Source organism: Monodon monoceros, unplaced genomic scaffold (assembly GCF_005190385.1).
Source record: "Monodon monoceros isolate NGI ecotype Baffin Bay Population unplaced genomic scaffold, NGI_Narwhal_1 Super_Scaffold_5, whole genome shotgun sequence".
NCBI classification, from domain to species: domain Eukaryota; kingdom Metazoa; phylum Chordata; class Mammalia; order Artiodactyla; family Monodontidae; genus Monodon; species Monodon monoceros.
In genome coordinates, this window is record NW_021703782.1 from 1,660,437 (window position 1) to 1,687,925 (window position 27,489).

At 46.1% G+C, this 27,489-nt stretch overlaps 1 protein-coding gene and 1 pseudogene across 1 annotated transcript in view; one reads left to right on the plus strand and one right to left on the minus strand.

Annotated features, from left to right (window-relative positions):
• PALLD (palladin, cytoskeletal associated protein) overlaps positions 1-27,489 on the plus strand; it is a 376,813-nt gene that overhangs the window by 194,230 nt on the left and 155,094 nt on the right. The gene's annotated exons all lie outside the window — the stretch shown is intronic.
• Positions 18,907-19,305, minus strand: LOC114883828 (annotated as a pseudogene).

Genomic DNA, 27,489 nt, shown 5'->3' on the forward strand with positions numbered 1-27,489 from the left:
CCCATGAAGAGGAAGAGAAAGGCCTCCCACGTTTAGAGCAACCCCGTTCATTGTGCTTAACTTTGACCCACATGTACTGTGGGATTTCTACTTTCCAACCCCACCCATCCCAGACGTTTCCCACTTGACGGTACCTCCCAGCTGACACCCTTATCCTATAAGCTGAATGAGGATGAAGGATTAAATAAGAATCCCATTGGCTAGAATCACATTAGAAAAGGATGTCCAGGGTACTTAATTTGGGAGCTTTTCAATTCCTTTCTCATTTCTCCCGTGTTCTCCTTTCATGAAAGTCTGACTTTAAAACGTTGTAGACACAAATGAGACGTTTGGGAAAACGAGGGACCCGTCACTCTCCTGTCCACCCCCCACTGGCTGGAGGACAAGCAAACTGCTGTTCAAGGTATGTGGGCTTGACATGTCAGCACCCCGTCTGATGCAGACGCTGGATGACGGGCCGAGGGCTTCTGGGCTGCTCCGCACATCCTGTTGATGTTGGACGCGGCCCAAGCCCGGGTGCGGCTCGGTCAGTGCAACTGGGAAAGTTGGATGTTTTCCGTCTTTGAACCTCTGCTGGTTGGGGTTCAAGGTCTCACTCTGTGACTGTTTGACATTCGAATACCAATGGTCTCTTAGGTTCTATCCAAGGTAGAGGCTTACCTGCTAGGTCTAAACACACACACAAAACAAAGAGACGATAAGCAAAACAACTGAGGTCAAAATAAGAACCAAAGGTCAAAGAGATGACCTCTCCCAGCAGTTGTGAAGAGGTCATTCTTTTAAAATAAAAAAAAGTTATTTATTCATTTGGCTGCGCCGAGTCTTCGTTGCAGCTCGCGGGATCTTTAGTTGCAGCATGCGGGGTCTTTTAGTTGTGGCATGCGGGATCTAGTCCCCGGACCAGGGATAGAACCCGGGCCCACTGCGTTGGGAGCATGGCGTCTTAGCCACTGGACCACCAGGGAAGTCCCAGGAGGTCCTAAAATGTACAGAAATGTCCTGAGAATCTAGCTCACGTGTCCTTCCCTGACTCCTGATGAGTGTCTGCAGTGTTGGGTGATGCTGGCACCAAGGCACAAAGAGGAAGAAGACAGCGGTGTTACCTTTGAGTAATTTATGACCGAGCACTGCTCAGATCACACTGGCAGGAACACACACAATTCTGCACGTCTGTCAGCATCACGCAGACGTGTAGAATGACCAGTCCCTAGATTAGCTTCCGTGCAATCCAGGATGCCTTCTCTTCCCAGTTTGATGTTTGGAAGATAAGCCGCTCTGCTTCTGATTCCGAAAACCTAATAGGCACCAGCTTCCATTTCTGGTTGAATGATTTTCCTTGTCTGCTGAGTCTAGGCAAATAACGAAGCAATTTAGTGACAGTGGAAGTGCAAAGTATAGAACCAGAAGGGCTTTCAAAGTAATATTAGGGCAAGAAAATAGGGCAGCAAGAAGTTTCTTCAATTTGTTATTATAAAATCACAGGCACACACTCATCCACGTGTTTATGGGACCGTGGTCCTAATTCTGAAGCCCCTGGCTATGCGGGTGTGGACTCTTCATGATATAATATGATGATGGCTTTGCAGGAACAGTGTTGATGTTGAATCACTTTGAGGCAGCCCCTCCCAGGAATGCGAAGTCCAATCAAGGAACTTCCTGAAGCTTAAAGCTTTTCAGGAAGGAATAACATCTCGATGTATCCTTCCTTCCTCATGGTTTTTTCACCTCAATATTGGCTCTGACACAGAGTCACATTCTTGGATGTTAGGATATGAGTGCTCTGCTGGGCTAGTCGCTTGGTGAGTGTAAAGTTTTAATTACCTTTCCTGAAGAAGCTTGAGTCCTTTTTCTGGCCGGTAGCCTTATCTGGTGTCTAAAGTACAGTTGAAAATACTTACAGATAATCTACATAGTTTTGAAGTAGTTCTCAGCCATCCAGAGGAAGTGCCAGATATTCATCTCAAATATTGGGTGCTTTCCGTGAAAGAGTAAATGATGATGCAATCTCTCTTCAGTGTGTCCATCTCATCTGGCCTAAGCGCATATGAGGGCCCCTTTGGTGATTACAGAGTAAGTTGAAAAATGTAGTCCCTGCTGTGTAGAGACCTTTTATTTTTTTAAAGGGGGAGCCACGTATGAACTACATGCCCAGAGATCGTGCTGTAAGTCTGCTGTCCAAATATTAGCAACAGAGCATTAAGCAAAAAATACTAGAAGCAAAATGATACGTGGAGCTGAAGACTAATTTAACGGGAAAATATAAACTATTTCAACCAACTAATATGTGTATTATGTGGGAATTCCCTGGTGGTCCAGTGGTTAGAACACTTGGTGCTTGCACTGCCGTGGGCTCGGGTTCATTCCCTGGTCGGGGCACTAAGATCCCACAAGCCACACGGCCAAAAATAATAAAATAAAATGTGTGTTATGTATTAGAAGGAAATGCACCAAACGTTACAGCTCTCTGCGTGGTGCATTGTCGAGCAGACTATGTTTTCCCGTTGACTTGATTTTCCAACTGAATTTTCAACAGTAAGCGTTCTTTTATGGCTACAAAGTGTTATCTTAAAAGCAGTAAGCCCATGGCACCCTGTCTCTCCCATCCATCCTTCTCCATTCAGCCTCAGGCCAGCGACCACCATACTGAGCACAGCTGGACGCAGAAGGTTCTGGCCCTGCGAGCTCTTGCCCCTCCCCCCCCCCCGCCCGGAGCGCCCCTCTCCTCCTAGATGTCAGGGGCTTTGGGATTCCATCTGGGCTTTGACAACCCATCCTGGAAGACCCTCCCCAGAAAACGCCCCATATTCCAGAGTGATGCTGCCCCTCATACACTGGCTCTGCTCCCCCAAACCCAACCCCTTTCTCCAGTTGCGCATCTCAGGTGTTGGGATAAAAGTAACAGGAGTAATAAAAATTAATTAAAAAACAAAAGTAACAGGAGTAAGATAACTTTTCATTTTAAGGCCAAAAATAAGCCAAATATTTTAAAGACCAGTGTTTAGCGGATAATCCACACAAGGCCTTGCACAGAAAGTAGGATGAGACTTTCCCCTCAGAAGCAACAGTGAGGGAGAAAAGATACGAGAAGGAAAATTGAGGTTCCAAGTCAGATAACAATATTATCAGTAAAATACCTGCCGAAAGCGGGAGCAGAGTTGTGGTTAGTGAAGAGAGAAAAAGGCTGAAGACAGCAATGAGAAAGGATAAGGAATTCCAGGACCGGTGCTGTGTGTTTTGTAGAAATAGTGAGAACGCGTTTGAAGTTAGAGACTGATCCACGTTGGATTCAGTGACTGTGGTCTCAGGACTTGGTTTCGGCCATCATCAGCCCTCTGAAGGTGGTAGGAGCAATGCATCCCCACACGCCAGCACCACCAGCTGTGTCCCTGTGGGGTCAGAAAGGGAAGCAGGTTAAGGCGAATCAGGGCTTAAGGGGAAAAGAGATCGAACTGAAGAAAATGGAAGTTACACCAAGAATGAAAACGACTCGGAGGGTGAGACGGGAAAACAGGAAAAGGGAACAGAAGTTGTGACTACAGAGAAGACTCTGAACGTTCAAACCCTTAAGAAAGAAGGAACTTCCACGTGGTAGAGGAATTCCAGTGGTGTCTGTTTGAGTAGCCAGTGGTAGTGGAGGTCAGGGTCACAGGAGTGGAGGAAGCAGTCAGGGAGCGATGAAGTGGACACTTTAGAAGGAGCATTTATGTGGACGATGGCCAAAGTGGGTGGCAGGAAACCACGTGCTACGAAGTAGTGAAGCCATCAGCAAAGTGAGGACGTGGCCAAGGTCGTTGGTGATGGGCAGGGGAGAGGGAGTGCGACACAGGAGCACAGAGGCGGAAGGAGAGGCAGCTGCCTAGGGGTGATGGCGGAGCTGTGCTAAGAGTGCATTGGGGATCCGGAACCCTGCAGGACTCTCCTTGCTCAGAGGAGATCACGATGAGGTTAGTAACGTCCTCAAGGAAATCCAGCTTCCAGTCAGCGCCGAAGCATTTCCGATGACACCCAGGAGGTGGGATGTTGGGTAGAAACAAAGAATCCCACAGATAATCCCATAGAAGAGGGGTCTGGGGGCAAGAGGAGAAGGAAGGCCGCGAGGAGAGTGGAGGGCCGGGTTTGCATCAGAGGAGGTGGGTGGGAGGGCAAGGACGTCACAGCGCCCTTGGGATCACCTGCTGGTGTTTCACAAAGAGCAACCCAGGGCCTTTGTAGTTAGAAGTGGGAGGAGCCATTTCTGGTATGGTTCCTACTTCTTTCTTCGTCCCTGCTCACTTCGTTTCCACTGTAGCACTGTGATCCGTTCTGTAGTTACTAACCTCTTCTATCCAAGGAGGACCTTGAGCTGGGTTTTTACTGAACACGCCTCTTTCCTAGATTTTGATATTTGAAAACAGTCGTTTAAGAACAATTGAGCTAAGGCTCATGAGCCTGTAATCCATATATATTGGGTTTTGGTTTGTGTCTGCAGCTTTCACTACGAGAGAATTTATTTGTCTGCCGCATGCTGAAGTACATAGCTTGCCCATTTTTTTTTTTTTTTTTTTTTTACCATTGATTTCTTTTTCTCTGTGAATGTGTAAGTCCTTCATTCAAATGAAGCCATCACCTAATGGTGAAAACATTAGTCCCAGGGAGCTTTATCTGAGTTGGTTCCTCTTACATGTGCAGACTGTTCATTTTCTCAACAGACCTAAGAATGACTGTTTCCTTACTCGACTAAAGTTATGATTACGCAAACCTTGTGGATAGCACTGGAATCAATGTTGGTTTTTGAAAAACCTTTTCCATATGTGGCAGGGAACTAGATATTCTTTCATTTGGTTTTAAGGATAAGGTACATATTAAACGAATTGGATAAAACAGATTTCCATGAAACATGTTGGCTGGATAATCACGCATAAATTGAGACACAGATTTGCTCCATTACTCAAAAGGAATTAGATGTTCTTTCATTTGGTTTTGAGAATAAGGTACATATTAAACAAATTGGATAAAATATGTAGATTTTCATGAAGCACATTGGCTGGATAATCACGCATAAATTCACACACAGATTTGCCCCATTATTCAAAAGGAAACTATAAATTAATTGCAATCAGAACCTCTAACTTTGCTGTACGAAGTTCACGTCTTCTGACCCCTGGATGCAGAGGTTCCCACCAGGAGAGTATGGGCACCTCCTTCTGTCAAGGCTGTTAGGAGGATACACAGTGATTGTCAGGGTTTTTCCTGAAGTTCCGGGGAAATGCCTTAGTAGATAAGAACCTTTACTTGGGGTCGCTGTCTCTGTTCGCACTGTTTGCTAGAGCTCACTTCTCTGCCCCAGCTCAACTCAGAAACCCTGGGGCGTGCTTGCTCTGTGCCTGGCTCTGTTTCACAATGTCCTGCGGATCTGGTTTTTTATGTCCATGGAGTGGCGGGTGTATCCTTTGTAGGCGGCCTTCGAGGGGCTCCAGCTGTGAGCCTCCTGATACAAAGCTAGTAAAACCGTGGAATCACTGACATACTATCCAAATATTTTTACTTCACTGTGCACGTCAGGGACCACAAGGAGTGTAGGTCCAGCTCTCTGGTCTTCTTTTTCTCAGAGGAGTTTATACATCGGTCAAATATGGGTAATTATACGGCTCGGCTATCATTTCAAACTTTCTGCTTTCCTAGCAATTGCTGTTAAATGGGAAGGTTTTGAAAGGTTTCTGGAAAGACCACAAATATTTTCTCGTCCTTGTTTCTTTCTTTGTTGGAAAATAGTTCCTGTGCCATCTGGTTTCAGGGATGTATCGTTATATGTAGTACTGTTTGTAGGGAAGAAAAAAAAAGCTATGAAATATGGCCTGAGTGCAGTGCATTGCAAAGTAAAAATGTCTTCTGTAGTTTCTAAAATGGAGTCTGTAGCTTGGACTTGCAAGTAGTTTTGGTCACGGGGGTGAAGCCTCGCTCTGGGTGATCGTTGTTTCCTGTCTGGTATCCGCCTCTCCTTCGTAGCAGTTGTTTTCTTCAAAGGGCGTCCTCTAACTCAGATGTGAAATGTTCACATTTATTTTTATTCTGTCACAAAGCATTCTCACAGAGGAGAGGGTTTCACGATGGGACCTTCTAGGATAACAGCAGGAGTTTCACTTCATGTGTGTTCTAATTATTCTGTCTTAAAAGAGCAGAATTATGTTTGGTCTTGTCATTACTCTAACAGTCTGATACTGAACAGCTGCCTTAGTGGAGAGAAAGATAATAAAGAATTTTTAATTTTTACCAAGAAATGGCAGAGGGAGGTTTCTAAAAGCAGTCAGATGTCCCCTGAGTGTCCATTACTTGAGAATTTGATTTCTGCTGAGGACCTCTGCTCCCGTGTTCACCGTGGTATCACCTGCAGGGAAATGCACATGTCGTTATTTTGCTCATAACAAAGGGCCAAAGGCTGCTTTTATACAACAAAGTTCTGTTTTGCACTCTTGGTGCCAGTAGGAAGCAATCTCAGTAAACTGGAATTCCAACAACAATTGGAATGGAATGAGGAAGGTTCATCTCTTCAATGCTGTCTCTGTTCTGGGTCCTTTCAGTCAGGACAAGGGAAGCCACCATGGAAACAGATTCTAGAGCCTGGGGCCCACCTGGCCGGTCCTACCTTTGCTCTGCATCTCAGGCTGCACCTCCTCCGCTGTCTTCTCATACCTGACCATCTTTCAGGGATGGATGCAGGCAGGCGATGACGCAGACTTACTCCTGGACCCAGCTCAGGCCCCAAACATGTAGACCTGGATTGGAGTGGAATGAAGGGGCTACGCGGGGTCCAGGCAGACAGGAGGCATCAAAGACAGCTCCCAATTGGGAGTGTTTGGGGAGGCGGTCCTGCAAGGCCAGGTCTGTGTCGGGTGTTTGGGTGGGGGGCTGGCCTGAGTTGGATAGCTGATTTCTTAAGAGTTTGACCTCTGAAAAGTGACTAGAAGTTGCCCTGACACGGTGAGTATCTATAAACGGATAAATGAGAGTTTTGAATTCCTCTCTTCCTCCCAAGTCCTTATCAGTCTGCAGTGTACCCTCCACGGAGTCTAGAACCAACTAATTTAGGGTGATATGAGAAAATAACCAAGTCCCTCTAGCTGACTGCATCCCACTTGGTTATGAGCGGTCTGTCATTTTTTTCTGGATTTATTTCCAGATCAGTGAGTCATTTTCCCCCTGGTGTCAGATTTCCTCCACGATCTATTTTCACATGAAATTTACAAACATCAACTTTTTGGGTCTTTTTTATTAAATTTTTTTCTTGAGCTATAATTGACATATAACACCATATTGATTTAAGGTGTGCAGCGTGTTTCCAATATATGTGTATATTGTGAAATGGTCACCACACTATGTCTCTTTAATACCCATCACCTCCCAGAGTTACAAGCTTTTTTCCTTGTGATGAGAACATGAAAAATCTACTCTCTTAGCAGCTTTGAAATATACAACACAGTGTTGCTATCTGTAGTCACCATGCAGTGCATTACATCCCAGGACTTAAGTTATCTTATAACTGGAAGTTTGTACCTTTTGAGGCCCTCCACCCATGTCACTTACCACACCATCCCCTCTCTGTGTATATGAGTTCAGTTTTTTGTTTTGGGGCTTTTCTTTTTTTTTTTCTTTTTTTTTAAGATTCCACATAAAAATGAGATCATACAGTATTTGTCTTTCTCGGTCTGTCATGTAGCATAATGCGGTCAAGGTCCATCCATGTTGTCGAAAATAGCAGGGTTGCCTTCTTTTTATGGCTGAATAGTATTCCTGTGTGTGTGTGGAAGGTGTGGGAGGAGGGAGAGGGAGAGAGAGGGAACATCTTTATTTCTGTATCCGTTCATCCGTCAGCGGACACTTAGGTTGCGTCCATGTCTTGGCTACTGTAAATAATGCTGCAACAAACATGGGGGTGCAGATATCTCTTCGAAATAGTGATTTCATTTCCTGAAGATAAATACCCAGAAGTGTAATCACTGGACCACATGGCAGTTCTGTTTTTGAGTTTTGAGGACCCTCCATATTGTTTTCCATTGAGGCTGCGCTGGTTTACATTCCCGCCGACAGTGCACGAGGGCTCCCTTGTCTACACATCCTCGCCGAGGCTTGTTACTTGTTATTTTGATGACGGCCATCCTGACAGGTGTGAGGTGATACCTCATTGTGGTTTTGATTTGCATTTGTCTGATAATTAGCGACGCTGAGCATCTTTTCACGTGCCTGTCGTCCCTCTGTATGTCGTCCTTGGAACAATGTCTCTTCGGGTCCTCTGTGCCCATTTTTAATCGGGTTGTTTGCTTTTTCATTGTTGAGTCGTGTGAGCTCTTTGTATATTTTGGGTATTAACCCTTTACTGGTCATATCACCTGCAAACATTTTCTCCGATTTGGTGGGTCGCCTTTTCGTTTTGTTGATGGTTTCTTGTGGTGTGAGCATGTCTTGTGCTAGGAAGCAGTCTGCTCATTTATGGTTCATGTTGACATTAGCGTGAACTCAGAACACTGTCTAAAGGTGCAACAGGATTATCGAGGAATTTACAGGAATGAAAAACCACTCTACACAGTCATACAGAAGAGTCTCCACCGTGCACCGGACGGTCCACGCCTGACAAAGGCAGGTGACGGGGTGGATATTTATCCCGATAGGAGCAGTTAGTGTCATCCTGCATGTAGACTTAGTACACGTGTTGGGCGTTTTTCCTCCAGCAAGTCTTAATTGCAGCTACTTATGTAACCTGGGCATGTTGCATTGATGGGACATTTCAAAATAAAGAATTGCTTAAGTCACAAAGAAACTATTTCAGAGATTTTGTGCAAGTATAAGTGGCCCAATATGAATTATCGATGCATTTGGAAGATAACCCTCTGGCTCACTCACTCTGTTTTCCTGTCTCGGTCGTGGGTTTGTTTTTATGATGAACTGTCTGTATCCTTGTCGGGTCTCACTGGGACCATCAGGGCAGCTAGTCAGCATCTTAAGCATTTCTTTTTTTTTTTTTCTTAAGTCTAGTTGATTTACAATGTTGTGTTCCTTTCTGCTGTACAGCAAAGTGATTCAGTTATACACATATATATTCTTTTTTCGTATTCTTTTCGTTATGATTTATCACAGGATATTGAATATAGTTCCCTGTGCTCTGCAGTAGGACCTTGTTGTTTATCCATCCTATATAATAGTTTGCATCTGCTAATCCCAAACTCCCAATCCTTCCCTCCCCCTCTCCTTGGCAACCACAAGTCTGATCTCTATGTCTGTGAATCTGTTTCTGTTTTGTAAATAAGTTCATGTGTGTCCTATTTTAGATTCCGCATATAAGTGGTATCATATGGTATTTGTCTTTCTCTGTCTGACTTCACTCAGTATGATACTCTCTAGGTCCATCCACATAGCTGCAAATGGCATTATTCATTCTTTTCTATGGCTAATATTCCATTGCATATATATGTACCACATCTTCTTTATCCATTCCTCTGTCGATGGACACTTAGGTTGCTTCCATGTCCTGGCTGTTGTGAATAGTGCTGCAGTGAACATAGAGGTGCATTAAACCTTGTGTTTCTCATGTCATTGTCCTGACGTGAACATGTCTGAAATGCAGGAGAGTCCGCGCATCCTCTCATCCGTTCTTGACCAGCTGCTCTGTCGCTCAGGACACAACTGTTCCCCTCAACCTCCCTTCACTGTCATCCTGGAAGTGTCTTCACCTCATTCCTTTCCTGGTTCCCTGGCTCCTAAATGCCATGTGTCTCACTTTTTTTGTTTTCCTCTCTCATTTGCCAGAAGCAAACCCTCCAGTAGCTTTCACAGAAAGTGTGAAGGACCAATGGTTTCTAAGCCCTACTTGTCTGAAAAATGTTTTTTATTTTATCCTCACACTGAAATGACAGTTTGGCTTGGTTTGGAATGATAGAGTTTTCCTAAGAATTTTGAGGAAATTGCTTCAGATTCTTCTAGTTTCTAGTGCTAACGTAGAGGAGTCCAATGCCAACCTGCTTTCTGGCCCTTTGTGTGTGTGTGACCTATGATTTTTTTCATTCTGGAGGTATGTCGAATCTCCTCTTTATCCCCGGTGCTCTGAAATTTGCTTGGTGGTATGCAGTATTTTTCAGACATTGTACAGGATATTTAGCTAGGATAGTTGCCCTTTCCGTTGGAAAACTCGTGGGTGTACAGTATGGAAATTTTCTCATCATTTTTTTAATTTCCTTTCCACTCTCTCTGTCCTTTCTGAAACTTGTATTATCATGATATTTCCAACTCCCACATTAGAACTGAGGTTCTGATTTTCTTTTCTTGCCTGTTTTCATTGTACTTTCTGTAGATCTCTTCACCTTTGTCTTCCATGCTTCCTGCTGAATTTGTCATTTCTGCTGTCATACTTTCATTTCCCAAGGCTTCCTTCTCGTTCTCTAAATTTCCTGTGGCATCCTGTCAGTTCACCCTGTCATGTGTGCTGTAATGACCTTTATCTCTTTGCAGCTCTTAATCACTGGAGGTTTTTGGGGGGTGACTGTCATTGTTGTTACTTAGTCCCCCACCCCCATTTTCTGCATTTTCTCTATTCCCTCAAGTTCCTTTTTTTTTTTTTAAATCTACTTGGGCTAAATTTCATGTCTGAGGTTTTCTTTAACGTCTCATGCTGATTGGCACCCACACGTTGACTGGAAACTATTGTTGCTGGGGGTTTGCCAGCTGGTAGGCATCACCTAGGACTTGGCAAGGACCCAAAATGTCAGCCTCTGCAGGTCTTTCCTCGTAGGTTGATGAGTTTCTCTAGAAAGAAAAGCATTCCGTTTCCTTCCCTGGCTGAGGGTGGACGGGGCAGGGACGTGCTTGGCAGACGGCATTTGGGAGCTGCACGGGGACAGGGCTGGCTTCCATCACTCGGAGGACGTGCCCATTTAATTCCCACACTCGTCTTCAGCCTCTTCTCTCGCCCCTTCTCTCTGCTGGGCCAAGCGTCGCTGGGTCTGACTCTGGCTGGCTCTCTGTCCCCACAAGAGAAGCCTCCTGACCCTTAAAGACGAGAAGGAGGAATGGCCAAGGGGCTCCAGGGGCAGGTGGAGCTGGCCTGTCCTCCTGTACTCAGAGCCATCCCTCCCCACCTTCACAGCGGTCTAGTGGCCAGGCCTTCAGCTGCTCACGTGAGCTTCCTTCTTGTTTGCTTCACCTCCTGTGGGCACCTGGTTTCCACTGTCTTCTCACATAAGACAGTGACAGCTCCCTGCCCTTTATATTCCAGTGAAATCACAGTTGTTCTCTCTGTCTCTCTGTCTTTCTCTCTCTCAGATCTAAGGAAGGAACAAAAATAAAATGCAGCCATTCAATCCACCACTTGTTAGTAAAAGACAGTTTACAACTTTGGACCTTGTTTTGAAAGGGAGACTCTTTCTAGCCTCAGAAAGCAGTGTAGACAGAGACAGAATCTCCACCTCTGCCTAACGAGGTGACCTTGAGCAAGCCTCTCACTGACCCAAGTCTCGGTTCGTCTTGAGTAAAGGGAGGGATGAGTGCCTGCGTCACAGGACCGTGGTCACAGGCAATGATGTGCTGGCACAGAGCAGCGCCATGGGGCGGGTACCCAACTGATGTTACCTGTCATTGTTCTGATTATTATTATTAAGAGAATGTGGTCAATGACTCTTTTGTTCCTTGACTACACATATAGAAAGCTTCTGAAATAAGCAACTTTCAAAACTTGCCAAAAAAAAAAAAAAAGGGACTTTTTCCTAGGTTATGTTCCTTTTTTCTTCCTCCACCTTAAAAATGTAGTGAGAAAAAAAATTGATGGAAAATCACTGACAGATTGGGAGCTTTTGTTTTCATTCAAGTCACCCTAGAGTTCCTGAAAAGTACACGTATGAACTTTAGCACCCTGAATATCAGAAATGGGGAAAGTGCTGATGGAAGGCTACAAAGTGTTGGTAGACAGCTGCTTCTTTTGTGCAAGCTTAAGATCCGTAGCTGTGCAGGAAACACTGCTCACAGACCCACAGAAGACCTGTCACACGCTGCTGGCTAAGGGCTGACATTTCCTACTTGCTTGTCATGCTCTCACGAAATGCTGGAGCCCTCAAAGCGTTTTGTTTTGCTAACCAACTGATACATCATTAGGGAGATGTTTCTAAATTCACCAAGGCCTGTCCACTTCTCCTCCTGTGACAAAGACCTCTGCAAAGTACAGTCGACCCAGAACTCCCATCCTTGTCTGTGGCCTGAGAGAATCTCTCTTCCACCAAGTAGTAAATAACTTGAAAAACAAATGGAGAGATGATTTGAAGAAGGCTTGAGTCATTGTATACAGAGGAAATGGAGTCTGTATCGTTGGGGGTTAGTCCAGAGCCACCTGAGTTGACGTGGAAAGGCGGTCCCTTATCCACTCCTGTTCAGAAGTTCCGGGTCTGTTGGAAATGTTATCTAAGGCCAGAGAACATAGCCAAAAACTTCAGAAAAGCAGAGGGCGTTTACTAATGGTTCCAAGAGCAAACGTGAGCTCAAAGCGCAATTCTTCCCTTTTCTTACCTTAGAATGATTCCATTCCTCATCAAGCTGAGGTTATCTCAGGGCAGATCAAGGTGTTACACCGAAGTAGGACGTGATTCATCGGAAACATTGAAATATGCATGATGTGTTTATTTTATATAATCTGATAGTGTATTCTTCACCCCGCATCGTTTTCTCCACCTAAACTACTTCACACAGACCAAGTGCTAACTAGAACATGATCACGAAACTAGGGGCTCCATTTTCAGGGTGGAATAGCTTGGAAAACTTATGGAAGTGTTTCTCACTCTTACAAAGAGAACGTTGATATTGTGCACATGAATCAGGTAAACTAGAAATTTATGGTCAAAAGAATTTTTCAGACCTCATGTAAACATGGATTCTTGGTATTCTTAATTCAGCTCTTAAATACAAAGTATTTTCATTCCTATTCCTGAAACTCTATAAATGTACATGATTCTTTTATGTTTTCCTTTTAAGTGGATAAGTGTCGAAAGTTAGGTAGCTTTTATTAACTGTTTGCCTAATTCATTTTTTTCTTTTGTTAACAGCTTTATTGAGACATAATTCACATACTGTATATACACTTTCCTCATTTAAAGTATACAATTCAGTGGTTTTTAGTGTAGTCACAGGTAGGTCCAACCATCGCCATAGTCACTCTTTAGAACATTTTCATCATCCAAGAGAAACCCTGTGCCTTTTAGAGAGTACCTTCCTTCCAGACTCCCATTTCCCATCCCAAAGCAGCCACTAATTTGCCTTCGGTCTCTATAGATTTGCCTGTTCTGAATACTTCATATAAATGGGATCATACAATGTGTAACCTTTGGTGTCTGGTCTCTCGCACTCAGCCTAGCGTTTGCAAGGTTCATCCATGTTGCAGCATGGATTTCATTATTCAGTGTTCCATTCCTTCTTATGGCTGAATAATATTTCATTGTATGAATATACTGCATTTTGTTTATCCATTCATCTGTTGATGGACACTTGTGCATCTTCTTTGGAGAAATGTCTTTTCAAGTCCTTTGCCCACCTTTTGATTGGGGTGTCGGACTGTAAGTGTCCGTTCTGTAAGCTGGGCAGTGGGCCTTTATCAGATGTGTGATTGCAAATGTCTTTCTCATCTTTCGGCTTGTCTTTTCACTCTCTTGATAGCATCCTTTGATACACAGAAGTTTTCAGTTTTGATGCAGTCCAGTTTATCTGTTTTTTTCTTTTGTTGCTCGTGCTTTTGGTGTCATATCTAAGAAACCATTGCCAAATCCAAAATTATGAGGATTTACTACAATGTTTCTAAGGGTTTTATAATTTTAGCTCTTACATTTAGGTCTTTGACCGATTGTGCTTTATTTTGGGTATGTGGTGTGAGGTAAGGGTCAAACTTTACTCTTGTATGTGTGAATATTTAGCTGTACCAGCACCGTTTGCTGAAGACAATATTCTTTCTTCATTGAATGATCTTGGCAGCCTTCTCAAAAGCCAATTGACCACACACATATGGGTTTATTTTCTGGAGTCTCAGTTCTGTTCCTTTGATATGTTCATCCTCATGCCAGTACCATACTGTGTTTTTAAGTTGAAGTGTGGCTGATTTACAATATTATGTAAGTTTCACTACAACGTAGTGATTCACAATTTTAAAAGATTATACTCCATTTCTAGTTGTAAAATATTGGCTGTATTTCCTGTGCTGTACAGTATACCCCTGTGGCTTGTTTTATTTTATACATGGTAGTTTGTACCTCCCATTTCCTTTCCCCAAGATAAACGCTGGTTTGTTCTCTTTGTCTGTGAGTCAGCTTCTTTTCTGTTATATTCACTAGTTTTATTTTTTAGATGCCACATATAAGCGGTATCATATATTTGTCTTTCTCTGTCTGACTTACTTCACTTAGTAGAATAATCTCTGGGTCCATCCAGGTTGCCGCAAGTGGCGTTATCTCATTCTTTTTTATGGCTGAGTAGCATTCCATTGTATATATATACCACATCTTTAGCCATTCATCTGTTGATGGACATTTAGGTTGCTTCCATGTCTTGGCTATTGTGAATAGTGCTACTCTGAACACTGGGGTGCGTTTATCTTTTCAAATTAGAATTTTTGTCTTTTCCAGATATATATATATCCAGGAGTGGAATTGCTGGATCATATGGTGACTCTATTTTTAGTTTTATGAGGAAGCTACATACTGTTTTCTGTAGTGGCTGCATCAATTTACATTCCTGCCAGTAGTGTATGAAGGTTCCCTTTTCTCCACATTCTTGCCAACATTTATTTGTATTCTTTTTGATAATAGCCATTCTGACAGGTGTGAGGTGATGTCTCGTTGTGGTTTTGATTTGCATTTCCCTGATGATTAGCGATGTTGAGCATCTTTTCATGTGCCTGTTGTCCATCTGTATGTCTTCTTTGGAAAAATGTCTACTCAGGTCTTCTGCCCATTTGTTAATTGGGATTTTTTTTTTTCTTTTTGATGTTGAGTTGTATGAGCTGTTTATATATTTTGGACATTAACCCCTTATCAGTCATATCATTTCCAAATATTTTCTCCCATTCAGTAGGCTGTCTTTTCATTTTCTTTTTGTTGGTGTTGTTTAATAAATTTATTTATTTTTGGCTGCGTTGGGTCTTAGTTGCAGTGAGCGCGGGCTACTCTTTGTTGCAGTGCGTGGGCTTCTCACTGCGGTGGCTTCTCTTGTTGCGGAGCACGGGCTCTAGGTGCATGGGCTTCAGTAGTTGTGGCACGTGGGCTCAGTAGTTGTGGCTCGCGGGCTCCAGAGTGCAGGCTCAGTAGTTGTGGTGCGTGGGCTTAGTTGCTCCGCGGCATGTGGGATCTTCCCAGACCAGGGCTCGAACCCATGTCCCTTGCTTTGGCAGGTGGATTCTTAACCACTGTGCCCCCAGAGAAGTCCTCTTTTCATTTTCTTCATGCTTCCCTTTGCTGTACAAAAGCTTTTAAGTTTAATTAGGTCCCATTTCTTTATTTTTGCTTTAATTTCCTTTGCCTTAGGAAACATATCCAAAAAAAGCATTGCTATGATGTATGTCAAAGTGTGTCTGCCTGTGTTTTTTTCTAGGAGTGTTATGGTTTCTGGTCTTAGATTTAGGTCTCTAATCCACTTTGAGTTTATTTTTGTGTTTGGTGTTAGGGAGTGTTCTAATTTCATTCTTTTACATGTAGCTGTCCAGTTTTCCAGCATCATTTATTGAAGAGACTGTCTTTTCTCCATTGTATATCCTTGCCTCCTTTGTCATAGATTAATTGACCATAGGTGCGTGGGTTCATATCAGGGCTCTCTGCCCTGTTCCGCTGATCTATGTGTCGGTTCTTGTGCCAAATAATTCATTTTTTAAGTTGTTGAGACGTGTTGAAAAATATGACCAGCGTGATGAGTACAGCTTAGTCATAATTTTAATGATCAAATATTAGTGTGCTCTAGTCATTAGCAACAAATGAAAAGTGAAATGTTTTTACCAGTCATATCACTGTCGTTAGCAAAAATCTCAAATCCTGATTACCTGAGGTATCAATTTTACCCTTTAAAAATCATGAGGTCTGGGAACTTTTTGGAAATTGTACCTAGGATTTAAATTCACATCTTCATTAGGAAGCCCAGCTAACTACGGCAGCTCATTTATTTCTAAGAACAGTATTTAGTATCTTAAAGTTCCACGTTAAACAGTGGTATAAGTCCTGGGGTTTGGTTTCCTTTCGAGCTGAGAACGTTATCCGTGTCCTGCGGGTGGAGGGAACCACGTGGGCCTCTGCTACACAAAGCTCGTCAGTAGCTCGACAGCCCACACGGGGTGTCTAGGCCACAGTGTAGGTATGTCCTGCCTTGTTTCCATGGTAAAAGGTTTGGGGTGGGGATGAGGCGGGGGATGGTGCAGCCTGAGATTGTGCGGAGTTGCCAGTCTCCCTTTTTTCTCGTTGGAACGTATTTCTGGTCTGAGCCTCGTTCTGCTCTGGGCAACCACTTTCTTATATTATTTCATGTCTGTCTTCAGCTTTCATCAGCCTTTGTCACAGATAAGCTACTGCAGCGGCTTTTAAAAAGCAACCTCGAGGAACACGATATTCTTTAAAAGGGAACTTTCCGGAAAACTCTCGCTAGTCCTCTAAGTCCCAAAATTAGAAAGAAGCGGAAAGAAGGAGAGGAGGCGGCTCGTGATGTTGGAAATGTTCTGAAACATCTGCCTCTCGATGGCGTCCTCTTCCTGGAGGTCAGGGTCAACGTCATGAATATCAGAGATGGAGCCTGTTAGCCTTTGAGGGGCTCAGGCTGTTTGTCCCTAAAGATGTCCTGCTCTGTGCAGTCAGCATGCCACTGAGCTCAGAAGACAGGTCAAGACAGCCTCGTCCTTCCCAGTTGCCAGACCAGACTCCGCTCCAGGCCCCTTCCCAGGGCGTCGGGAGGCCTCACCGCCCTCACATCCTCACTCCCACCTCCTCTCCAGGCCTGGGTGCCTCTCCATCCAGTCCATCTACTGGGTAGATGATTTATCTCTCTCGCAGACAGGGCTGTGCCTTTCTGAGGTGGGGGGAAACCACTCATAGGCTAAAGCTCCTTTCCCTAAGTGTTAATATTTTTCCATCCCTCCCTTCCCTTGGTTGCTGGTTGGGTGCATCTAGTAGGTTGCCTTGCTATTTACACAGGCCACAGTCCCGCGGTGAGGAACCCCGTTTCCTTTGAGGCTGGAGCCATAGGTTTTAGCTCTGGGTCTGTGTCCCCGATGGGGGCTGGAAGTGTCTCTTCTGGAAAAGTGTGGGTTCACTGCATCATTTTTGTCTGACTTTCTCTTTCCCTGTTCCTGTTCCTCCCATGTTTGCAAATTATTTTTATTGCCACCGTGTGAAAAGTGTAGTGACCCCTACGGATAGCTGGGCATTTGACCAACTTGCACAGACTGACACAAACCTTACCCCGGGGAGATGCAGACGAAGGCCCAGGAGCCGCCCAGTGGTGCCGTGTGGGGAGCTCCAGTGGTCCTCTGCCTCCAAGCACGGGTTAGTGGGGCTCAGCTCACTGCCTCAGTTTTGCTTTCATTTCTCCTTTCTCAAAGAATGGCATCAGGGGCTTCCCTGGTGGCCCAGTGGATAAGACTCCACGCTCCCAATGCAGGGGATCCAGGTTTGATCCCTGGTCGGGGAACTGGACCCCACATGCCACAGCTAAGTCTGCATGCCGCAGCTAAGAAGTCTGCATGCCACAACTAAAGATCCCACATGCCACAACTAAGACCCAGCACAGCCTAAATAAATAAATAAATAAATATTTAAATGGCATCATTTTGTGAGTTTAAAATGTTTGCCTTAATAATTAATATGCCTTTGTTTTGCTGTATACACATACTGAGGTGCGCGTGCGCGCGCGCGCACACACACACACGCGCGCGCGCGACATCCATATGCTAGCGGCCGGTCCTGTTTCAGGAGCTCAGTGATGTGAGTGTGTGTCTGGAGTTCCCATGGTTGTGAGGCAGCTTCAGCCCCAAATACCCTGTCCTCACACCAGTGTCCAGAGCAGGAGGGATGGGGCAGAGGCCATATGTCTTGTGAGGCTCTGTTTATTTTTATTCTGGAGAAATTCCTTTCCAGCAGACTTTCCCCTAAGTGTCATTGACCACAACTGTGTCTCGGGTCCATTTTTCTTTCCCAGAAAGGGTGGGAAAGTGAGGACCGGCGGCGGGGCGTAGAGTCACCCCAACTCCTGAGATGACGCACAGCTCCGAGGGCCCGGTGTTCAGGGACTCTCCATCTGTTACCTGAGAAAACGGCATTCGACATGGGTGCAGTCAGACGGCTGCTACGGAGCTCACACAAGTGGATCCCCGTCTGCCCCAGCAGGTTTAAAAACATTCCCAGAGAGGCCCTCAAATTCTTGCCTCCAATTACTAGTGACCCCAGGGTCCAAAAATCTGCTGCCAGTCGTGGTGAAGAGACGGAGAAAAGCAGACGGTTAGAGGCAGCTGCAGAGGGCCAGGGGGATGTTAGTGATGTGAGCTGTGACCCGTTCAAAGCCTTGTCTGATGGATGAAGAGGGTTTGCATGGGGGGTTCTCCTGAAACCTCGTTCTTTCCCACGCAGCCTCCGGAGCCCTTTGGAGCCCAAGGAGGCATGCAGGTGGATGCCCGTGTTTGCTCTGTTTGCTGCCTGAGGTTCCGCGCAAAGTAAGATGCCAGTCTGTCCCCTTCTCCTTCAAACACCCGGATCTGATCTGCCCTCGAAAATGAGTAGGGCAGACACGGGTTGTGCTCAGCATTAGTCCTCAAGGTTGTGGAATGAACAAGATGCTCACACAACTCAGAGAACTCTGAGCTGGGTTGATGTCAAACATATTTGGAGGCTGCTGTTTTGTTGTTGTGGTGGTGGTTCTGTAACTTTATTGGACCCTCAGCAGTTAGTTCTCATCCACATGAACTGTCTGCAGACTTTTGAGAGTGGTGACAGGTACATAGGTGACCACCGTATAGAGCTGGTTTGGTGAATCTTCACCCTCGTTACATTTTCTGGACAACTGCACTTGGCTGCCACACGGGACACTGCTTATTCCTTTGGCGCAGCAGCTGTGTTGAGCCTGGGGTCGATGCATACATCTGGTGGAGTTCCAGTTCCCTTCATGGCAGATTTCCAGATTTCTCTGGGTGCCCGAGGGGGAGGCTTCTTGAAACCCACTCATGGAGGCGCTTGTGAATGTTGATGGTGTATTCTCTGGTCACCACTGTGGTGATGGCGGCCCGGCCCTGCTTCTCCTCATTGCCCTTCTTTGCGGGAGCCATCCTGCTGGGCCGGGGTTGGAAAGGAAGCTGCTTTTTTTTTTTTTTTTTTTTTTTTAAAAGTAAAACTGTATGTGAGTATTGATATTTTTGAGTACCAGATGAAGAAGACATCTGTAGGGTGAGAAACTAAAGAAAACACACTTGGCGACATTCAGGCCCTTGAGGAGGAAGTCGGCTCTGCTGGTCATGAGGAGTTTGGAAAAGATTCTCTCTACGTACAACGTGTTCACTGTCACACAAATGGTAGATGGCAAGGTTTTATTCTAGGAGAAATTCCTTTACCCATAAGGTGCTCGGTGGTAAAATTGAAAGCTCGCTGTTCTGTTTTCCCCCGACGTCTCCTCTGCACTCCCTGGTGAGGTTGGTGAGGTTCTGGTTCTTTCCACGAAGGTGGGCAGCCTCACTAATCCCTCCATGTCTCCCTCGACTCACTAAGAGCCTCTTGGGGGCGACTCTTTGCTCCCCGAGTCCCCGGCAGCCCCGAGAGTCCTGAAACCCAGCAGGACCAAGAGGCCGAAAGAAGGAATCGCTCAGCCCTTCCTCCTTCAAAGGAACAATCCAACCGTCTGTGTCCCTGGCCACGAGCCTGCTCCCCAGGGCAGCATCTGTGAACTCCAGGCATGGAAGGCATCTAACCCCTCGCTCTGATTTCTAACCCACATTACTTTTGTCCTAGTTCTCAACTTCCAAGGCCATTTCATTCTGTATTTTTCATTGGTTTGTGGCCAGAAACCGATTGGAGAAAGGGGAGCTTAAAACAGGCTGGGGAAAGAAAAAAAAAAAAAAACTGGCTGGGAGTCAGGATTTGGAATCAGCGATGCTGCAGGAGTTGTTTTCTGTAACTAAGAGCTCACTCTCACAAGACACACACTTAGGATAACGACGTGACTGTGCGGTGGGAGGTGGCACCTCGGCATGGCAGGGAGCACCCAGGGGAGGCCAGAATGTGAGGCGTCACGGACAGTCCTCAGCCATGGGTAATCTTAGCTTTGTTTCTCTAATCCGCACCCGCCTCCCACCCCAACACCCCCAGGCCGTTCCCGCCGCCCCACCCGACGCAGGCCTGGATGTCCCAGTTCATCCAGACGCTATCACGTGTTGCAGATGGCAAAATGAATAAGTCAAATACTTATTGGACAGTTTCAGTTATAAAGCTTTGTTAGAAAATGAAAAGAAGGCCTTCGAGCCTAACGTCCAGGCAGGGAAAATGGCCCGTTTTGATGACAGCTAACCCAGGAGCCGCGGGCTGCCCTCTGCACACATGAGCAGCATTGGCGGGGGCCACCGTCGCCCAGGACACATGTCCCGTCCCCCGTGGGGAGCTTGTCTTGGGGCTGCGTCCTCACTGCTGTAAAGGGAACCCCTCTCTGGCTCTCCTGCAGCATTTACCTGTGTCCTCTCTTCCCTGATTAGCAGACATCATTGTTTGGTCGTGGAAAACATCTCCTGACTTGTAGTTGCACAGGGACCTTGTATACATAGCAGGCAGCCGCAGTATGCCTTGCTTCTTCTTTGTTAATTACCGTGTCAGGAAGATTTGAGAAAATGGTCCCGGCCGTTCTCAATGGATGGTTGAGCTCCCCATATATCAAGCATTTGTGGGTGTTGTAAGCCACTCAAGGACGCACGTCCACAATCATCAGAGGGTCTCAAACACTGGGAAACATCCTAAAAGATTTTTGAAAAGACAAATTATAGAAGAAGAAAAATGGCGACGAGGCCCTGTGCTCCCTGTCTGGTCCCTCCTACACATCTATCTGCGTTTTCCTTCTGTGAATGCGCTTTTGAAGAGAGGAAACCTGCTTCGTCCCTCAGTCTAATTCAAAATTTTGATTGTTTCAGGAAGATTTGGCCATTTTGAATTGTGGATATAATATGGGAAAAAGACATTACAAGTCTAATTGTCGATGTGTCTGCTTGTTCATTATGACTTTCATCTCCGGAAAATGTCATCATGCTCTGTTTTTTTTCTGAGCTGAAACTGACAGATACTAAGTCTCTTAGTCAACGTAGCAGGTGTGTTCAGGATAATTGAGCACAAGACGACTGGAAAGGACTGTAAAAAAAGCTAGAGTTGGAGGAGCTGGGATGGAAAGTTCTTTTGAAAGACAGAAAACGTTAATTTAAAAGAGTTCAGGAGTTGAAGCCAAAAGAGCTGGCCAGGTTGTGTAGAAAAAGACTCTGCAAGACTCCCCCTTGCACACTTCCCTTTGAATGGCTTTCCTACCGCCAGTGACATGAAAATGATGCAAATCCTGCCCTCCCAACCACTCGTGAACTTCAGGGCAGACGGTGATAGCAGCTACAAATGAGTTTAAGAAAACAGGCAGGATGTCATTAAAATCTTTTAAAATGTTCTGTGACATCTGTTTTCCATTTTGCTCTGGTGTTTAATTAGCTTCAGTCTTGCACAACTGCAGAAATCTTATTTGCTGGAAATAGTCTCTTGGAAGAAGTGACCTTTATTTAATGGAGAAGAATGTTAAGTGTCCTATGGGCTTGATTACCTTCATCCCACGTTGTAACTTTCCCATCGGCTTCAGGGTCCGTCGGCTCACGTCTGTACAAATCAAACTCCGGGTGGTGGGAGCTCTCAGTGGCCAGTTGGTGCCACTGTCATATTTCTGAGATATCAAACATGGGAGAAACGTTAAAGGGAATAGTGACGCTTCCGGAAACTGTTTTCATGTGCCTTCCCGTCTGTTACAGAGGTTGCTGGCTTCTGAGCTAGTGAGGGAGTCGAGTTCTGGAAGAGTTTCCTTCCTCGCCTTTGTGTTGGATGTGTGATCCCTTTGATAAGAATAATTGTCCCGAGGGGTGGGAGCGAGCAATACACCCTGTAAAAACTTGGAACACGGGTGCCTCTTTGCTGGGGTCCAGTGGTCCCAGGAAGATCATATTGGACAAATCCTGGAGGGCAGCCAGGAGCACTGTGTCGGCAGCAGAGGGGAGAGAACGCACTTAATCCGCAGCCGACTCGATTCTTCTCTTCTCCAGAACGCCCCACGGCTGGGCCTCCAGATCGGGACGCCGCGGGGACAGCGCAGTCACCACGTGCTGGCCCCCAGCGAGGCCTGCTGGGTTCCCACAGGTCCCCTTGGCTTTCCTGAGGGGAGTCTGGACAACAGTGTGCGCTGTGCCCACCTGACTTGCCTCTGCAGGGAAATTAGTGGGTTTTAATTACACGTAGTTCGCGACTTCTGTGCGTCAGCCCGGGAGTTGTCACTGGTTCCAAGTCCTCCTCGAGTTCTGTACCCAGTGTCTCTCGCGCACATCCTTCGCCTTTATCTGGCCCAGGCAGGCTCTGCTTTCCCACAAAGGAGATGCCCTTAGCTCTCTGACCTCTGGCTCAACATCGAGGCCATACTTGTCCTGGAGAAGGAAAAACTCACACGGAGGAGAAGACTGTGTGTGTTTTAAGTATTAGGACGGCATCGAGATGTTGTACGTTATAAATGCTTCATTTGGCTGGACGACCACACGCGCGGCGTCTTGGGGACAAAGCCAGTTTCTGCTCTGGGAACACACCTGACGCAGGAGTTCTGTCTTGCGCCGTTCCGATGCTTCAGACACCAACCCACTAGGAGAGTGTTTCCCAATGAGGGTGTAGGAAAGTCAGTAATAGGAGTTTGTGAATAGTGCTTAGTGTTTGGAAAGATCTCGCAGGTTGCACGGGTCTGCTGGGATGCCGGGTTTGTTGGCCTTTGGCTACAGCCCTCTTCGTTCGCTACCCAGCCCTCCCCACGCTGACCAGAAGCTCTGGAGGATAGTCAGCTATCACCCCTGTTCAGTACCAGATGAGAAAACAAGCAAGCCGTTTATTGCATGTAGTTGGGTTTCCTTTAAACAACCAAGGACGCCTTGACAGTCTCCCTCCCTGTTCTCAGTGACTCAGGTGCTGCCCCTGGACCCCCAGCCTTTTCACCTGTGCTGCTCCGGCTGCCTGGCCAGCCCCTCCCGCGAGCAGCCCATACCCCGCCGTCCAGAGGCACAGACTGCCTTAGGTCGCCGTCTGCCCCCGCTGGACTGAGGGCTTCCGCCCTGGGGACCCTCATGTCTTTACTCTCTGAGGGAGGTCTCCCCACGAGACCAGAGGTTCTCGGACACCAGGCTGTGTCGGTCCTGTAAGCTTTGCCGCAGCCCTACCCCAGCCTTAGCACACAGTCGGCGCTCAGTAAATATGAGTGGGCTTAATGGACGGGTTACATGTAATGTCACACTGGGTGGCATTTATCCATATGACGCCCGCTTACATCACTAGGCCGTCCTATTCTGGAGGAGGAGCTTATCCATGGAGCCATCGGCCATCTCAAGTAGCACAGTGTCTAGGACAGAAGTTTAATTTAGTTCAGTTACACTTGAGGTTTTTTACATGGGGACACTACAGATTTTGCTAAAGGCTGTAACGATGAAGCTTCCTGTCCTGTCATCAGGGAGTGCTGTGAGAAGTCTCTCCTTTGCTCAAAACTCCTCTCACCTTGTCGTGAAAGATCCGGTTGCAATCAATTGCTGGTAAGTGAGCAGTATGGGATCTGAGGTCTGTGAGCAGCTTCCGGTCAAAGAGAGCTTTGGTTGGAACAGATCCCCTGTCTCTGCTGCACAGAAAAAGTTTGAATGAGGTTGCTGACGGGACCTCTAACCTTGCTTGTTTTCTGCCTGTTTTGTTTGTTCGGGCCTGGCAGGGAGCCCAAAAATAAAAGCTCGCTTCAGTTTGACTTTCATTGTGGTTCAGTTTTGCAATGCTCAGAACGCCCTCAGGAGCCCTCTGTTGTATCTGTGGACATCTCCCGGATTTCCCAAAACAAACACAGCCCAAACGGGGAATTTGGTAATTTACAAACGTAGCAGACAGGGCAGCTGCTTCCTTGGTCTGGGAAGTGTTTGCTTCAGATAGAGTGGACCCCAGAGGGAAACTAGTCTGGAAGCTCCGCGGGGGTCTCCGCCCTTGGCCTCCCTGGCAAAGCAGCTTTGGGGGAGCAGCCTGATGTCAGAACCCACCAACCCCCAACCCGGGAAAGCCCTCGGCCCAGAGGGCCACCCTCAGTGGCAATGGCCTTGGTTCCATTGTTTCCCTGTGACCAGCAGATCCCTCCCCAGATGACCCAGGGGAGACCACCCTCGGGGTAGAGAGTGGCGTCTGATAAAAGCTTGAGAGCCCTGCAGGTCCGGGGAAAGGGTGAGCTGCAGGGCGGCCCCCAGGGGCCTCTCCTTTCTGCTTCCCTTCACTTTGCTGGGTCGGCCTGTTTAGGGACACAGACCAGGAGGCAAGGGCATCCCCCTCACAGCAGTTCTCCATTCTCTGCACCGTGGTCGGTCCACAGGGCACCTGCAGAGCCGCCACCCTCTCGGGATTACAGACAGACTCCCTGAATTTCTCAAGGGTGTAGAACAGAGCCAAACATGGCCAAGATAAAGCCCTGGGAAAAATAGGACTCCAGTCTCACCGTCTCCCAGTAATGGACCAAAGGACTCAGACGATTTAAAGCCAGAGGGAACCTCCGAGGTCAGTTGTTCCAACGCCTCCGTTTTTCTAGGAAACAAGATGAGACCGCTGTTCATAAGGGCCTCGGCAGGTGAGGTCTTATGATGAAGAGGAAGGACAGTACAGGCTCTGGGGTCAGGCCTCAGCGTGAATCTTCACCACCTCATTGCTCTGGCCGTGACCTCGAATACGTCCCTCACCCTCTTTGAGCTTCAGTTTTATCATCTAGAAAATGGCATAATAATGACACTTGCAGGACTCTTGAGATGATTACATGAGAGAACACTCATGTAAAGCTCTTAGCATAGGGCTTCCCTGGTGGCGCAGTGGTTGAGAGTCCACCTACCGATGCAGGGGACACGGGTTCGTGCCCCGGTCCGGGAAGATCCCACGTGCCGCGGAGCGGCTGGGCCCGTGAGCCATGGCCGCTGAGCCTGCGCGTCCGGAGCCTGTGCTTCGCAGCGGGAGAGGCCACGGCAGTGAGAGGCCCGCATACTGCAAAAAAAAAAAGCTCTTAGCATAATGCCTGGCACTTGGTAAGTGACTAAAAATCGATAACATCATCATTATGATCAACATCATCACTGTCAAAGCCAGGACCCAAGTTTCCTGGTTCAATATTTCTTTTACTCCGTTCTTTTGACTCATCTTTGTATATAACGTATATAACTCATCTTTGTATATAATATACTTGAGGGTGCCCCACTCTACGGGGTATGTTAAAGTACAAACAGAGGCAGTGTCATTAGTTTAGAGACTGAGATGCTGGGCAAATAATGATGCATTCTTTAAAAAAAAAGAGGTAACACTTAAAAAGAGAATTGAGATAATATAATAGCTGAAATTTTATTTTGGATTATGTGTTTCTACATTCCCATATTTATATTTTAGTAATGTTTCCCTGTAAAAGCACATATTCTAATGTATCACGAAGTGTGTATTAGAAAGAGTTCTCTCCTACTATTTTCATTCTTTCTTCATTCCAGTATTGTCATAGTCAACTTTTAAAATTGAATACATTCCACTTACAAGATTCCAAGTATAGCAAGAGGTCAAAAACGTGAATGATAACAACTTGAAAATATTACAGTTATAAAGACCCTGCCTGGAAGAGGAAACAGTCAAAGGAGGTAGAGAGAGTAGCTGACGGCTGAGAGCCATCCGTGAAGATGACGTGGGGAAGGGTCTCAGAAAAGGGACTTGGTGTTTGTCTGAGAAAGGAATCTGCAGGATTCCAGGCTGGCGAGGTGTCCAGAGAAAGTGTTGACACCTGGACGCCTGCCGTCAAGAACGAGCGCTGGTAAGTGGAGACTTTGGAGCTGAAATCTGAAATGAAGCCGATTGCAGGTCCAACTGGAGTCCATTTGCTACAGATTGCCTCTAGGTATAGGTAGAGAGGCACACAGTAGGTACTTCACAGCAGGTAGCTACTGTTGTTACTACTTATTTATCGCTCGTATGTCAAGGTTTCCCGGCTACCGTGCAGGAGTGTTGGTGTCCTGCTCACACCAGCCACGTGGACAGGCAGACAAGTCATCTCCCAGAGAGGATGTCCTGTCCGGGACCCTGCCCTGGGGGTGAGGTCTGGGAGGACGTTTCACCTTCAGTTTGAGGAGTGTCAGTTTTTCACTCCTGCGTAAAAGCATGTCCGGCTCCCAGCAAAGGCATAGAAATTGACAGGACACAATAAAGGCAAAGGATGCGTAGGTTAGTTCCAGCAGTCGGTGTTATTCTTACCAGGGGAAGATGTAAATGGGACAGCCACAATTTCAAGTCAGCAATTCAGACACGTGCACTTGACCATGAGACAGCAGATCTGAGTCTACAACTGTGCGAGGAGATTCGGGCTGTGCGGTCCCCATCGGTAGAGAAGACAGGGAAATTGAACCGTGTGTAGAGAAAAAGACCACAGTCCCCGTTGTGTAAAGCTGTGGGATGGAGTGGCAGGGCGGCCGGTCATCTTGTCTTTCCCCTAGTTTCAGGGGGGCCACGCAGCTTGCCCAAGCCAAATTTTAGCTTTTTAGAGAATATTAACATCTTGTGGTTAAGATACTATAAATATCATCAGAGGAATTCCAACATTTTGAAAGATTTCAACTGCTAGAAAGGGAAGAATGATTTTTGCCCTAGGTACTGAGCCTAAAATATTTTAGTAGAATTTCAAAGTCTTAACCACCATGTCACAACTCAATTATTGGAAGTAGCCGGATCCCTTCTCTCCTCAGCACTTGTCCCATATTCCCATTGTGTTCTGTTCTCGGAGTTTATTTGTAATTGTTTCTTCAGAAAAGAGAAATACAGGTAAGGGGTGGAGGTTCAGGAGAAAATGTTCATGTTGAAACAAAGGCTGCAGCGTTTTAGATGATAATTTACGTGAAAAGTGCTTGTTGCAATCCTTTGCTTTAGAGAGGTAAATTGACACAAAAATATTCAGAAAATAAATTGGTACAGATCAGCGGTTTTCAAAATATGGTCCCCCAAACTAGCAATATCAGAATGAGCTAGGAACTTGTGGGAAACGCGGATTCTTTGGCTTGTCCCAAATCTGCTATATCAGAAACCCTTAGGGTGGGGACCAGTAGTGTGTAGTTTAACAGGCTTGCAGACGACTCTGAGCACTGGTACAGCATTGATTTAGGAGATAATTCTGAGCAATATGGGAGTGAATACATCAAATCCTTTTTTTTTTTTTTGTTGGTACGCGGGCCTCTCACTGTTGTGG